Source organism: Clinocottus analis, unplaced genomic scaffold, assembly GCF_023055335.1.
Source record: "Clinocottus analis isolate CAN_PGR_092001 unplaced genomic scaffold, fCliAna1.0.p SCAF_11, whole genome shotgun sequence".
Lineage (NCBI taxonomy): Eukaryota > Metazoa > Chordata > Actinopteri > Perciformes > Cottidae > Clinocottus > Clinocottus analis.
In genome coordinates this window covers 12,796,554-12,811,553 of record NW_027175832.1, presented here as the reverse complement: position 1 = coordinate 12,811,553, position 15,000 = coordinate 12,796,554, and the positions used below count along the sequence as shown (strand labels likewise).

At 41.6% G+C, this 15,000-nt stretch overlaps 1 protein-coding gene across 1 annotated transcript in view; it reads left to right on the top strand.

Moving 5' to 3' along the window:
• The window catches only part of LOC137805477 (xenotropic and polytropic retrovirus receptor 1 homolog), a 71,954-nt gene that overhangs the window by 8,051 nt on the left and 48,903 nt on the right, over positions 1 to 15,000 (top strand). The gene's annotated exons all lie outside the window — the stretch shown is intronic.

Sequence of the window (15,000 nt, the reverse complement as noted above, 5' to 3'; positions counted from 1 at the left end):
ACGGGTCTATCGGTGTCAATGGGCTTTGAGAGGGAGAGAGGGAGAGAGAGAGAGGGAGAGAGAGAGGGAGAGAGGGAGAGAGAGAGGGAGAGAGAGAGGGAGAGAGAGAGGGAGAGAGAGAGAGAGGGAGAGGGAGAGGGAGAGAGAGAGACTCAATTTATCGCAATAATGTGGCAGTATCGTGATAGTATTGTGGGACGTCTGGTGATTCCCACCCCACTATTTCTGTTGTAATGTTTTAAGAATAGCTGTTAATATGAACACACGTTAATATTTCATCTTTTTACAGAAATAATGCAACAGGAGCTTATTCCTTATTGAATCTGGACTTTTTGCTAAGCTTCCACTTAATTTGACCAATAAATGAAGATTCCTTCTATTATTTAACTGTTGCTCAGAGGAACTTTTTCTCTTTCTGCGGTCTAATCGCTGTACAGTATTTTGTTCTGCATGTACAAAACACAACTTGTTTTACAAACTCTTTCATAACACATATCTGTGAGGAGGCTTAAAAGCAGGCCAGATACTGAGCAGTCCTCTGTCCTCCTGCCTACTGGAACACGCTCTGGTGGCTAGTGACTCCACACCACTCCATTAGCTGCAGTCCAAATATATGAATAGAATTGTTAATAGATTTTATGTCAAATTGATTATGTGACTAATTATTCCAGTAGTAGTTGAACTCAAATGACCTCCCCATGACAAATACATAGTGGATCAATGTTATGTAATGTTGTCCGGGCTCACGAGTAGCACTGATGCGACCAACTTTCTCAGTTGGTTGAACAAAGTGATTTATTCTCACCCTTTTTGGTACAGCATGGTATTAATCAGTGCTGGGAAGTCTCCCATGAATTGAGTACTAGACGGCTACATTCAGAGTTATATATTTACTGCCCGATACAGACATACAGCGGTATTAAGCTATGAAACCGGAAATGCGAGACTCAGAAAGGATGTGTTTAACGGACCAATCGAAGCATTGCAGGCTTGCGTTGCTTTGATGGATAGTCAGAAATTTGGGTGACGCACGCAAAATGGCCGATTTTACCACGCAAGGGTGGCTATGCATGCTTGCGTCTCTGCGTAAAACCTGTGTATAAATCAGCTTTTACGGTGGTGGGGACAGGATTCTGTACAGCCAACGACCATCTCGTCAGTTTGGAGAGGCCTGGAAGTAGTCACAAACTACAAGAGACCCCCCCCCCCCTCCTCCACTGAGGACAATCACCGACTGGCCGACGACCTCAATGGGTTCTACTGCAGGTTTGATAAGCCCACTTACACCCGCTCATCTACCCCATCATTCACCGCCTCCACTCTGCCTCCTTCTCACTTCTCCCATCCAATGGCCCACTGGCAATGAGGATCTGCGAAGAGGTTGTGAGTCGGCTCCTCCACAAACAGAAGATCAGGAAGGCCGTGGGCCCAGACGGGGTGTCCCCCTCCTGCCTGAAAGTCTGAGCTGACCAGCTGGCCCCCATCTTCACGGTGGATGTTGCAATAAATATTCGACTGCACCATATGCCGCAACATCTTGAATCCCCAGGGACATATGCAAAAGTTCTGTTTGTGGACTTCAGCTCTGCATTTAACACCATCATCCCGGAGGCACTTCACCACAAACTCTTCTAGCTCACCGTACCAGCCCCCAACTGTCAGTGGGTAACAAACTTCCTTTTCCATCACTGTGTGGTTTGGATAGGCCACCAAACAAGACAGAGCCAGACTGCAACGGATCATCAGGTCTGCAAAGAGAACTATTGGTTCCAGCCTGCCCTTTATCCTGGTCTTGTACACTTCCAGAGTCGGAAAGCGGCTGGAAAGATCACTGCAGACCCCTCACACCCTGGACACAAGCTGTTCCAACTCCTCCCCTTTGGTAGGGCTACAGAGCACTCTACGCTAAAACCACCAGACACAGGAACAGCTTCTTCCCACTGGCGGTCAGTCTGATAAAACATTGAACAATTAATCAGACACTTCCATCTGCACTAGCTGCACTTTCTGGACTACTGTTTACTGTTTTTCTGTTTCCTTAATGTCTTATTTTTCTGGTCATCTTTTATATTTATCTTTTTATATCAAGCTCTTGCATTGAATAGAAGTACGAAACGCAGAATCCGGCGTCAAATTTCATGTATGAAAATGTACATGGCCATTAAAGCTGATTCTGATCTGTGCTTTTGTAAATAATCGGAATGAGTGCAGATATATGTGAGCCATCAAGTTTGATGCAGTGAGCGCTACACACCCTCTACACATCTTTTTAAATTGGAGTTGTAGATTTTATACGGCTGCTCTCAATTCATGCTCAAGTTTGAGCTTACATCTGTTTTCCGATGAGACACAAAAGCAGAAAAGACGACCTCACAGATCTCATGAAGATCGGCTTTTGGCAAAATGCCAAGAATCAGCGAATCGCACATGCACAACCTATTTCCGCGTACAGTGAACATTTAAAAATCTGCATTTCCTCTTGGTATTACAGGTGGTGGCCATCTGTATTTTAGCTGGAGGCCACCTGTATTTAAGCTTTTATGAACATTATTATTCTTAATGTTTTGTTTTTTTTTGTATTACAGGTGGTGGCCACTTGTAATACTGCCCCAGTTTGATAAATACTGACTTAAAGGGAACATGGTGTTCATTTATTTTAACGAAAACCACAAAGTGTGCAGGCTTTGTCAGTGCAAGTGTATCTTTCGTGCTTTTTGGAAGAATATTTCCTCTCGATATGCAAAGTCTGAAACGTCCATTTATGGAGCACTGCAGGCAGCAGCCTGCTGATAATGTTTGTCTTTACCTGCAAATACATGAACTATTAGGGGCCGATCACACCAGACGCGACTCGAAAAAACGCGATGTGAGCAAAACCATTGATTTCCTATGGTACTTTTAGGCCTTTCATGCACGCCTTTTAAACGCTGCGTGGTGCGTTTTGTAGCGCAGTGTTTCCCCTACCATTATAATAGGGGGCGGGGCGCCCCCCTGTAATAACTCCCCGCCCCCCTCTAATTTTCTGTATATCGCCAGATCACAATACGTCATTTAAGGTTCTCTTTCCTATAGAACAGCTCTTCACTTCTCCTCTCCTCTCTGTCTCCTCTCTGTATCGCGCACGGCGTTGTTTCGCACCGATGCGCAGAGACACGTGCGCGCACACAGGTGAGCACTGAGCATCCAGCAGCGGGCAGAGAGCGTAGAAAAATATGTAGCGTGAAAAGCAGATAACTATATCTACGTTTTAAACGCTCCCAGGTAGAAGATGGCAACAGTAGCTGCTCTCTGAACACGGAGCAGCTCTCCTGCTCAAAGTGAAACGAGCCAAAGTGCTCGTGTCTTGTTCCAACAATGAGCTGCTGGCTTCACACATTACAAAGTTCACAGACTAAGTAATTAATAAGTACATGGATAAATGCCTTTACTTTCAGGTAAATGTTTATGGTTAACAAATTACGTTGCGCATGCGCGACCCGATGATTTTTGGCGTTTTCCCAAAAGCCAATCTCAGTAAAGTCTCCGTGAAATCGTCTTTTCTGCTGTTCCGTCTCTCAAAACCGGAAAGAGATCTTATCTCAAGATGGAGACTGAACTTAGAGCGTCTGTATTAAGTCTACAACCGCGTTTATAAAAATATGTGTAGAGGAAAGCAGCTCACTGCAGCACTTATACTGATACAACCTGATGCTTAAACATCTGCAGTGTCATTCTGTTTTGTTCTGCAATTTGCTTTTAGTTTTCCAAAATTACCTATATAGTAGTAACTATATATCATTTATTTTTTGCATAGATAGAACTTTATTCTTATTGTTTTAAATGATTGCAATTTTGTTTCCTTTTTTGTGGTCTGACGGGGCAATTTGGTTAAATTGAAAGTTATTGTAATTTTCTTTATTCTGTTTATTTAAAAAAGCACAGATACAATCACAAAATGATGTTATTTACAGAAAAAGTAATGCTTTTTAATGTTTGAGTCAATGTCGGTGTCGTCGGTGTCCCCCTCCTCAGAAAACGCTCGAACTGACTCCTGCTCAGCCGAAAAAATAATAATAATAAAATTTGCGAAACAGCAAGTCCGCGAAAGGTGAACCGCGTTATAGCGAGGGACGACTGTATACATATTTTTTGCCGCTATCTGTCTCTCTCTGTCCGCTGAGGGCTTGCTCACCTGTGTGCGTGCACGTATCTGGGCGTAACTCCGCCGTGCGCGATGCAGAAAACAAAATATAGTTGTAACGCGACCATGTAGAGACAGAAATGACATGCTGTCGTGTAGATACGATCAATAACATACGGTCATTTAGTTTGTTTAATAACAGAGCAAGGTGTGGACCTGTTCTATAGAAAATGACTCAGCCAGCCACTATATTGCAGGATGGGAGCGCGGCTTATCTCTGTGGGTTTACTCCATTAAAACAGTTAACATTTCCACCATTAAAATAACCCCTATTTCTGCTTTATACATGTTGTGGAAATCCAACAAACGTCGGAACATGAAACGCCCCCGTGTCTGGGTTCATAATATTTTCCGTAGTCGCACACATCTTTGACTTCTCCAGGAACTGTCTGAATGACGGCAATTTTCGCAATGCGCCACACAACCATTCGCTTCTATGCCTTCAGTTTGCATGTAATCTTCTTGTGCGAAAAATTCGCAAAGCTTTTGGTGTGAACGCAGCTCAGTCACTTTCATACTCAGTGGCGAGTGAGCGGACCCTCTTACTATCTGTTTTTCCTCCTGCTTTTGCCTCAGTTTTCTTTTTTTAAATGATCCGCTATAGATTAGTCGATTTTTGTACTGCAGTAACGGCATGGATCGTTTTGTCAAGTATTTCGCCATATGCACATTTTGCACTGTGCACACATAAAAACAGGTGCATAATCGTAGTATCGAAAAACATCCTGGTGAGCGTCTCTTCCCTGAGGGCACAAATGCCGTCCCACATGCATGCGGTTCTGGATGGTTTTCTGATGGACTTAATGTTGGAGGAGCAGAGGATTAACTCAAAGATGGAGGAGCAGAGGATGGAGGAGTAGAAGTGTACCATCATGGGCTTCTGCTGCCTCAGGAAGAACATCCTCTATGAGCTTTCTTGGTGGTGGAGCTGCTGTTCGACTCCCATTTCAGGTCTTTGGTCATGGTGGAGCCCAGGACGAAGGACTCCATGGCATTAATGGGGGAGTCACAGAAGGTGAGGGTGGAATAGACGGGCTGATGTCTCTGCTCATAATGATCATCATAAACTGGCACAGTCTGGAGCCCTGCAGGTGATACCTAGCCTGATATCTTTGGTGCACAGCAAGGGATAGATATCCTTCTTGTGCACTTTTCCACAGCAGTTTCACATGGTCTCCGGTTTCTTCCTGCTCTTGCAATGTTTGAATGCAGACCAGATGTAGCTTGTTGTTCCACCCAGCTGTAGAGCTGGCCCTGGGCCCAGATAGTTTTAGTCCTGTGACGATGTGGGACCCAGGCCTGTGTTGTTTGCAGAGCCATGCTGACTAGGGCTGTTCCATGCATGACATGTTGTCTCATGGCAGCTGAGTTCAGATACTTGCAGGACGGTTATATAAACAGTGGTGTATCCTGGACTGATGTGATCTGTTGTCAATGTGTTCCTCGGGATTTTAGAGGTCATAGGTGCTCACTTTCTGAACCATAGGTCTGACTGCTACCACATCTTCTGTGGATCATTATTGAATCAGGCTTATCAAAAGTCTCTCAAAAGCTTGTTGTTATTGTATTTAATTGTCAAAATATCGATGAATTAAGCAGGCTTCATTCTCACAATGAAGCAACTGCCTGATTGGTCTTACTCCTTTAAACAGACTCAAACCAGCAAAAGTGACTTTTCTCAGCTTTGTGAAGCCAGGAATCTGCTGTGGATTTTCTTTTGGCAGTTGAGCTCCCTCTTTTTGTTGAGCTAAAAAGGCGTGCGTCTGTATCAGCCCCATGCTGCTGTCTTCTTTACTATAGATGGCCAAAAGGCAAAGACAAACCACTTTTACTCTCTGTGAACGGCTGCGTCCTCGGCAGACTTTGCTGTCTTTCAGAGACTGTAGCAGACTCAGTTTTAAAGCCTGAGTGAAGGTACAGGTACCATATGAAAAACTAAAGAATCTGTACGTACCTAGCTTCTAAGTAACATTCTGTTAACTTACATTTAATCTAGGTCTTGGCATGGCCATATTCAAATGAGCCTACTGTTGCAGGTCAGATCAGCACAAAAGAAAAAAGGGAGCGAATATAACTTTTATTTCCCCGATCACGTTTATTTTCCGCCGTTGATCTTTATTGTAGCAGCTGGTCTACAATGCTCCAGACGACTTTTTTTCCCCCCACATTTTCTTTTCTTTCTAAAAACACAATTCAAATGATTAGGAAATTAAAGATAGTATTTGTATGGATTAAAACAAATCTCATCAGTAGTAGTGTTGCTGATGTATTCTAATCTCTTTACAGCTAGTGTAAACGACTCATAATTCATCTTTAATATCTATTTTATATTCATTTGAAAACATCTGGATTCATTGTAGCTTATCACCAACACTACGCAGTGTGTGGCAGTACTCATTCTCATTAATCAGAGCCTGAACGCATCATAATGTAACTTCAGGAACTTCAGGTTCTCCATTAGCAGTTCAGCTAACGTGATAGGCTTTGCTCCTGTTGGTCTAAACACTGATTAGTTGTTTACAAAGGCACAAAATGTTTGTTCAAGATTAACTGCTTCTTGCCTGGAAAGTAGAAGAGAGCAGGGGGCCTCATCAGACTACCTGCAGTTCGCGCTGCAAGCTCAGCGGACCCGGATTGAACATTAATCGCGCATGTCCTTCACATCTCCACCACATTCAACCAGACGTCAGTGCACTTGTTCAAGCCAACACAGACTGAACTTTTTTCACTGAGCAAGAAAAACTGAACTGAAAACATGAAAAGCACTTATTGCTTTTGTATAAAGTGAATCAATTGCTGGTCTTTAACATCTTTAAGCTAAGCAACAGACTGAACATGGACCAAAGAAGGAGTGGTTTGTCCCTCACAGGGACCCTGGGTACTGAACAGTACCTGTTCAGAAAAAAAAGAGAAAAAATATTTATAAACTATATTTGTATGTATGTTAACTTGCTGTTGTTCCAGAGTGCTGTTATATTGTTCTGGTGACATTACTTTAAAATAAAAGCGTGCAATACACTAGTTTTTTACTTCATTGTTGAATTTGGCGCACAATCGCAAAAAATCATGCGACTAATCACGATTATTTTTTTTTAAAATTTTGCCGCATGTTGTGGCCTCTCAGAGCTGTTATATTGTTCTGGTGACATTACTTTAAAGTAAAAGCGTGCAATACACTAGTTTTTTACTTCATTGTTGAATTTGGCGCACAATGGCAAAAAATCATGCGACTAATCACGATTATTTTTTTTTTAAATTTTGCCGCATGTTGTGGCCTCTCAGAGCGAAATGGCTGCCACAGATTTTTTTTCATATTGCAAGAGAAAAGATAGACACAATGTAAACAGTAGACATTTTCATATTTGTTGACGTTATGAGTCGTCATATCACCCAATGGACAGGGCTTGGCTGCTTTAGTTAAGTCTTCTACTGAATAGCTTAAGAGCTAACAGTCACATGAATGTGGCGTGAACCTGAAACATTTGTTTCCTTCATCATCATGTTGGCCTGCATTGTTTCAAGCATGCCATTTCTTATTACAGTTTAGGTCACTTTTTTTGAACTGGAAAGTTTAATCTGCAAAAATGTGTGAGATATCATGTGTCAGTCTGGACAATATAGGTGACTGTGCCTCAGTGGTGAACAGGGTCGTCCTTCAATCAGAGGATTGGCGGTTCGATCCCCGACTTCGCTAGCCCATGTCGATGTGTCCTTGAGCAAAACACTTAACCCTAAAATTGCTCCCGTAGCTGCACCTACGGTGTATGAATGGTTGAAAATACTGATGTGGCACCTTGCACGGTAGCTCCTTTCACCAGTGTATATGGGTGTGAATGGTTGAATGATGTCATGTAGTGCGCTTTGAGTGGTCAAAAGAATAGAAAAGCACTATCCAAGTACAGGTCTATTTACCATTTCCAATAGAACCGACTCACTGACAGACTGGCTACACTTTCCCATAATCCTATTGGATTGAAGCGTCTTTATATATCCTGACAGATTCCAAGGATGGCTACTTAACAGGAACTGTAAGAATACAAATGCCTGATGGTCATCTGTCTGACTTAACAGACTCATTGAATGACTAAAATAATCAGACTGCATGTCTCTTGCACTCAGTCATGTTCTGGTATAGTTGAGTCCAAATCTAGACACAAGTTTGTGTGTTAGGGGAGTTTCAGCATGAAATATGGAACTTGTTGAGTGAGAAAGGGGATGGGGTGAGAACAGAAGGGCTGCAACAACTGATTTATTTTTCTGATTAATTTAATCTTCCTATTAGAGCTGCAACTAACAATTATTTTAATAATCGATTAATTGGTTGACTATTTTTTCGATTAATTGATTAATCGGATAAACAAATAATAATTTTAAAGCAATAATTTGCAACCTTTTATTACAAAAACAGAACTAACAGTGCAAATTCACAGTGCAAAAAATCTTAACGATAGAGAATTTATAAAAAATAAAGAAATACAAATCAGAAAACTTAACAGGATTTGTTTGACGTCAGAACTTGTTCTTAACACTCAGATGCACACAGTCACACACAGTCACAGTCACACACACTCACAGTCATGCACACTCATAGACACACACACTAATAGATATGCACGCAGACACTCACAGACACACTCACAGAGATGCACACTCACTAACACACACACACACTCAGACACACACTCACAAACACACACACTCACAGACGTACACACTCAGAACTCGGAGAACAAGAGATGATATTCCAGAAGTAACCACTCAATGTATCAACAGATAACTTACGGACTGCACTTTACCTAAACAAAGGTTGCTAATTAGATATTGAACTGCAAATCCCAGCAACACTTCCTGTGCATGAAGCCACATTATATCGGACTGTTGAATGCGGGTCTGCGTTCTGCACCACAGAGGAGATGTTTACGCATTGCTTCTCTTGAAGCCTCCGCTGTGTTTTAAAACGAAGATGTTATCTAACCCAACAGTGCGGCTCAAACACGGGAATGAACGACTTGCTAGTGAGCTAACGACAACGGTTAGCCTAGCTGTTAAGTTATTGCACATGCAACGCGACAATGCAGTGACATACAAGAGGATACAACAGGCTGCACCTAACCTTATGTCCGCTGTGCTCCGATCCACTCAACTGTTTGGTTCAATACGCAAACATCTTCGTGACTTATTGAGTGGCGTAATAATCGCGCAACACAACAAATCGATAATGAAATTCGTCGCCAACTTTTTTAATAATGCATTTTTATCGATTCGTTGTTGCAGCCCTACTTCCTATTATTTTCTTGATTATAAAAGTGTTTTTCAATCTCTAAAATGTACGTACAAAAAAATTCAAATGAGGACATTGCAGCATAAATAAACCTGTCACTATAACTCAAATCTATTAACGCCTTTGTTCTGATTTGATGCATAGCTCTGGAAATGCAGAGAGGAAAGGCTAATACTTCAGTCAGAGGTACAAAAGGACATTCAGCCATGCTTCCCCTGCTCGCAGCACTTTGCAAATGGAGCTTGAACTTGGGCTACTGAAATAATTCAGGTAGTGAGGGTACAACAACAGTCAGCAGCTAAACGTGTGATGAAATAACAACAACTAACAATAGAATAGGGGAGGGTGAAAAGTGGATTGACAAAGCTAAAACCCAGTTCAAGCTATGCAGAGAGCTACTGCTGACTTGCTGAAACTGCACCAACGGACTTGGAGGGATTGGATCAGAAAGTGAGAGCCAGGAATTTTCCTTCAGTTGTTTCTTATGGAAAGCAACTGCCTCTTTTATAACAGCATATTAAAAGAACACACACCCTGATGCCAAGGACACTTTGGTCGCCTCATGGTGGTCCATTGTGTGCCAAACATACAAAATGAAAAAGGAAATGTTGAGGCAGGTTTGGCAGAAGCAGGGTTTTCAGCATCTTTAGCAAGACTATGCACCTGATGTTTTGATAGGCAAAGGGAATACGCTGACGCAACATTGCCGTCAAATGAGAAGCACATCTGATTTCTAACTCTGTGTTCAAATAAGAACAGATTTGACTTAATGTGGTGGAGGAGATTGGGAAGCAGGGAAATAATTACTGGCTGTATTTTAGACAAAAAAGAAAGACTTTCGGCGCGAGGAGTTAAGCCCTTTTCAGGATGGAGCTTTAGAACTGTGCAGCACCCACAGGGTGAACCTTGGTGTGAACCTCAGTGTAAAGAGTGTCTCTTTACACTGAAGCTCTATCAGCTCCTTTTTGGAGGTTGTCAGATGCTCTTTCCACGTGAACGATTGCTGAGCAGTTCAAATTTAAATTTCTCAATCTGTAAAGACGGCAAATCGTTGATTGGACTCTGGACCGAGTGTGCTCAGCTTATCAGGGAACACAGCGGTAGAGACGGGTCCTATATGCCGGAGAACCAGTTATGGTAGACGTATGATATTTTCCTTGCAGACCGAATTTAATTGTCCCGAGGGCCGGTGGGTTGTTCGGTACGCTTGAAGCTTTTTGTGTGTTCCTCAGCTTCTATTCAAACATTTTTGTCATTACTCTCTGCTGTGTTTGTTCAACATCAAACCAATTTGATTTGATTAGAGAAGAAACAGCCCTCGTGCTTTTTATTTCATTTAAAATATTTGCCAGGGTTACAGCCTTTTACTTGCAGAAAATGAATCTCATGTTAGGCGTAGGAGCAGAATGCTCATCACTGCTATGCGGTCGGAAGCTACCCCTTGCTTGGATTGAAATGTCCTTCTACTATTGGCCTGAGGTAATTCTTTTTTTCTTTTGAGCATTTTTATCTTAGTCGACATAAAACTGCTTCACAGCAGCATTGGTGGAAACGGCAACCGCAGCAGCCTGAGTTCATGGGAAGTTAGTGTGCTGATGACAGCTGCTTTCAGTTGGAGTGATGAATAAAGCACCTGACAGAAAAATAAGGGTGAATCAACAATTCTGTTTTGACTCGCAGACACAGTCCGAGTCAGCAGACAATTAGTAGAGAGTCTGACAAACTTAATTTAATATGATATTAGAATGTGTTTCATTTTGTGTAAATGTGGTTGGAGAAAATAAGGTTGTCAAGAGTGTAGTCTTATTTGAATACTGTCTAATAAATATTTGAGCACTTTGTAATGCAATACATAGTATAATGCACAATGAGTCAACCAGCCTTTGTTTGATAGTTAGTTTCCCACACTCGGGTCCGTGTGAGAAAAGCCTGATTTCACCCACAGCTTGGCCATAGGGTAACACACAGTGGAAAGGGTGTGCAGGTGTTTGTACAACATAAACATTTGTCTTGACTGTCTGTTTTCAACTTAAGCCGGTATGTTCTGAGTTTTGGTTGGCCAACCTTCAAGTTATACAGGAATCTCCTCAATTACAAAAAGATGAATTCTTGAGCATCTGTCAAGCACTTTTTCTCTGCACCTGTAGCCATTCTGCTCATCTGCTTTTCATCCAAAGTTAATCTGAATAATCGATTAGCGTCTTTATCAAGATAGCCGTTAGTTTCAACCAACGCTGGATAGTTGGCCGACTGATCAGAGCACACTCGTATACAACCTATTCATACTCTAATGAAGACGAAGCTGATGACACGGCAGTAGATGACTGAAACCCAAAGGTAAGACAAACTGACAAGTCGTATATGTTGCATGCACCTGACAGTCGACATAGTCCAACTTAAGTAAATGCAAACGTGTGTGTGTGTGTGTATGTGTGTGTGTGTGTGTGTGTGTGTGTGTGTGAGTGTGTGAGTGTGTGAGTGTGAGTGTGTGAGTGTGAGTGTGTGTGTGAGTGTCCGTGTCTGTGCATGTCTGTGTGTAGAGAACAAGTTCTGACAAATACTGTTTGATCCTGTTCTGATTTTTATTTCTTTATTTCTTTTTATAAATTCTTTATTGTTAAGATTTGTTGCACTGTGAATTTGCACTGTCAGTTCTGTTTTTGTAATAAAAGGCTGTGAATTAATGCTTTAAAATATTTGCTTTTTAAATCCGATTAATTGATTAATCAAAAAAATAATCGACCGATTAACTGATTATTAAAATAATCGTTAGTTGCAGCCCTAATCAAGTTAAGACTTCTGACTTGACTTGGTTACTTTATTGTTTTAACTTTCGATTTTAATAAGTGTGTGTGTGTGTGTGTGTGTGTGTGTGTGTGTGTGTGTGTGTGTGTGTGTGTGTGTGTGTGTGTTTGTACGCTCTTCAAGAAGTTGTGTCCTTGCTGCAGAGAGCCAAATGCTGTTTTCAGTGTTTAAATAATGATAATATATTTACATTGCTGCTATTATACGGCTTGCCTTTAAACATGGAAACAGCATCTGAAGGAGGGGGCTGAGATGCATCAATGCAATGTTCACCTCCTTCAAATGCGGAGCCTTAAATTGCGGCTTTGAGCAAATCCTCTACATTCACTCGTGTACTACTGCGCAATGATAATCATTGATAACAAAGTTAATTGTAGTAATTGAGTGCCAAATAACACCCCTAGCTGGCTGCTCCATATTCTTGCTGCCCCAGTTGTGATTTTAGATTGCATGGCAGGGTGATTGATGTGTGACACTACTGCGTTTACTTCAAGTGTCTGTTTGCATGTAGTCCCACCAAGCCAGCTGGGTGCTTACTAGGGCTGTGCGGTATGGCCCAAAATTCATATCACTGTATTTTGTAAGATTCTCTTGGTTTCACGGTATACCACGGTATTATTTTTGCCGCCAGCCAGCTACATAGCAGTGTAGTCAGCAAGCCATGCTAAGCCGTAACAAGTGCAGGAAGCAATATTATTTTTTCACTGGTTAATGTTAAACGCGCAGCGGGATACCTATGTGTCAGGGTTCTAACTCCAGTCATGGTTCAAACTGTAGTTGTGTATTTAACTTCTTAACAACAATTGATAACTCACAACTAACGCTCTTTAACAGGGTTAAACACAACACTCTGTGACACAAACAGTTTGTAACACTAATAATTGTATATTTATACAATTACAAAGTCGAATTGCATGCTGGTTATAGCTCGCACGCAAAAAACTGTAATAGTACATATTCAGGGCTCCAGACTAACTTTTTTTTACTCTGTTGCACACTGGCCCCCAACTTAAAATTTTAGGGGCGCAAGCAGAAAATTTAGGGGTGCACACCATAAATCATGATGAAATAAATGCATGAACTACAATCTTTATGTATTATAGTAATAAATAAAATGTCTGTATGGTTCCCTTTTTTATCAGCTTGTTTCTGCCCAGCTTTTTGAACACTTGACTAATGGCATTAATATTAGTATTAGCATACAGCAAGATATTGATTAAAACTACATGGTGCCATCATAGCATTGATTATACACGGCTATGTAGGCCTATTCAGTGTTTCCCTTAGGTTTACAGCTTCAACGACACCGACAATCACACAAACACCAAAAGCATTACTTTTTCTGTAAATAACATAATTTTGTGACGCCATCTGTGCTTTTATAAATAAAGGACAATAACTTTCAATTGAACCAAATTGCCCTGTCAGACCACAAAAAATAATAAAAAATAAATGACTAAATGACTAAATCTGTAAATAAATCACTTAAAACAATGAAAATAAAGTTATATCTGTGCAAAAAAAAAAAAAAAAAAGTACTTACTACTAAATAGCTCATTTTGGAAAACTAAAAGCAAATTGCAGAACAAAACAGAACGACTGCAGATATGTGAGCATCAGGTTGTATCAGTATTAGTGCTGCAGTGAGCTGCTTTCCTCTACACATATTTTTATAAACGCGGTTGTAAACTTGATACAAACAGCAGAAAAGACGAAAAAGACTTTGCGGAGATTGGCGTTTGGCAAAACACCAAAAATCGCCAAGTCGCGCATGCGCAGTGTAATCTTTTAATCGTGAACATTTACCCGAAAGTACAGGAATTTCTCCAAGTATTTATTAATGACTTAGTTTTATATCTGTGTACTTCGTAATGTGTGAAGCCAGCAGCTTATTGTTGGAACAAGACACGAGCAATTTGACTCGTTTCACTTGGAGCAGGAGAGCTGCTCCGGTACTCCTTGCAGGAGGGCTACTGTTGCCATATTCTACCGGGGAGTGTTTAAAACGCAGATATAGTTGTCTGCTTTTCACGCAACATATTTTTCTACACTCTCTGCCCGCTGCTTGGTGCTCAACGCTCACCTGTGTGCGCACACGTGTCTCTGCGCATCGGGACGGAACAACGCCGTGTGCGATACAGAGAGCAGAGCAGCGCAGAGGAGAAGTGTTTACGCGCGACCACATAGAGACAGAAACGACAAGCTGTCGTGTAGATCCCGTCAATAAAATGAGGCGGTTTAATTTATTTAATAACTGAACAAGGTGTAGACCTGTTCTATAGGAAAGAGAATCTTAAATAACGCATTGTGATCTGGCGCTATCGAAAAAATTACAGGGGGGCGCCCCGCCCCCCTAACATAATGGTAGGGGAAACTCTGCTATTGTCCCTATCCGACGAGATGACTACATAGTTATTTCCATAAATGTGAGCAATTGTAGAGTTACATAATTTAACAGATAATTATTTTTCCTTAACTAAAACTAATTAGCTCAAGATCCACCCTCAGGCTCCACCAGCATGTCACCAGCGAAGTCCTGCCTAGATCAGGCAGGACTAAGATTCCGAGTGCTGACGGCCAGGTGCCGGGTTCCCGCGAGCAGGACTTCAAACGCCGCTAACTCTTTGTCGGCTGATTCTTGACAAACCGACAACAGAATTGAAACTGAAACTGTTATGTAGCGCCCTCTTTGCTCGTATCACCAGTAATGACTGACATGACACAGTGATTCCGT